This window comes from Rattus rattus, chromosome 15 (genome assembly GCF_011064425.1).
Source record: "Rattus rattus isolate New Zealand chromosome 15, Rrattus_CSIRO_v1, whole genome shotgun sequence".
Classification (NCBI taxonomy): Eukaryota; Metazoa; Chordata; class Mammalia; order Rodentia; family Muridae; genus Rattus; species Rattus rattus.
In genome coordinates, this window is record NC_046168.1 from 73881564 (window position 1) to 73883003 (window position 1440).

The 1440-nt window shown below is 39.2% G+C and overlaps 1 pseudogene; it reads right to left on the reverse strand.

Moving 5' to 3' along the window:
• Positions 1-759: 759 nt before the first annotated feature.
• LOC116885090 lies at positions 760-846 on the reverse strand (annotated as a pseudogene).
• Positions 847-1440: the final 594 nt, after the last annotated feature.

The window sequence follows — 1440 nt, forward strand, 5'->3', positions numbered from 1 at the left end:
AGCTGCTAGGGTATGCTCTCTCCAGTTTCTTTTTGGAGGCACTCAGAGCTATGAGTTTTCCTCTTAGCACAGTTTCCATTGTGTCCCATAAGTTTGGATATGTTACGCCTTCATTTTCATTAAATTCTAAAAAGTCCTTAATTTCTCTCTTTATTTCTTCCTTGACCAGGTTATCATTGAGAGGAGCGTTGTTCAGCTTCCATGTATATGAGGGCTTTCTGTCATTTTGTTGGTTTTTTTTTTTTTTTTTTTTTAAGATCAGCCTTAGTCCATGGTGATCTGATAGGATGCATGGGATTATTTCAATCTTCTTGTATCTTTTTGGCCTGTTTTGTGACTGATTATATAGTCCACTTTTGGGAAGTTACCACGAGGTGCTGAGAAGAAGGTATATCTTTTTGTTTTAGGATGAAATGTTTTATAGATGTGTGTTAAATCCATTGGTTCATAACTTCTGTTAGTTTCTCTACATCTCTGTTTAGTTTCTGTTTCCATGATCTGTCCATTGATGAGAGTGGGCTGTTGAAATCTCCCACTATTATTGTGTGAGGTGCAATGTGTGTTTTGAGCTTTAGTAAGGTTTTTTTTAATGTATGTAGGTGCCCTTGCATTTGGAGCATAGATATTTAGGATTGAGAGTTCATCTTGGTGGACTTTTCCTTTGAAGAGTATGAAGTGTCCTTCCTTATCTTTTATGATAACTTTGGGTTGTACGTCAATTTTATTTGATATTAGAATGTCTATTCCAGCTTGTTTCTTAAAAATATGGAACGCTTTACCAATTTGTCTGCCATCCTTGCACAGGGGCCATGCCGCTCTTCTCTGCACCATTCGCTGCTGAAGCGAGCACACTATACTTTTAAGGTTTAAGTGAACTCGCTATTTCCCTAAAATATAAACAAACAAAAACCCACTGAACACATTCCGGCTTTACGGAACCATTGCGTGCTGAGATCTATCCATAGGTAACCATGTCTTGCCTCTTTATTCCGATCTAAGTCATTGCTTCTGTGTTCTTTCTTCTATCTTGAAGACACTCCAGAACTTTCATTTGTGAAGACTGCTGGTGTGAGACAATTTTCTTTTTGTCTGTTAGTGCCTGTCCTTCATCCCCATCCTTAAAGGGTGTTTTGGATATTCAGAGATTCTAGGTCAGCACTTCAATTTTTCTTAGCACATTAAATAGAGCCAATCATATGCTTTTGTGGCAGCTGTTGAAAAGATGGCTGTGAAACCATTGTTCCTTTCCAGGTCATCCCTCTCCCTCCCTGCTCCCCCATGCTGCTTCCTTCTCCCCTTTCCTCTCATCTCCCCTTTAACTCCATCTCCTTTCTTCTTCCTCAGTTTAAAAACCTTTTAAAATCAGTTTCTCATTCTGCTTTGCATTTTTGAATACCGTGAGTCTCTGCTGACCTCTCAGTCAGACCCCTCTTCTCCAGC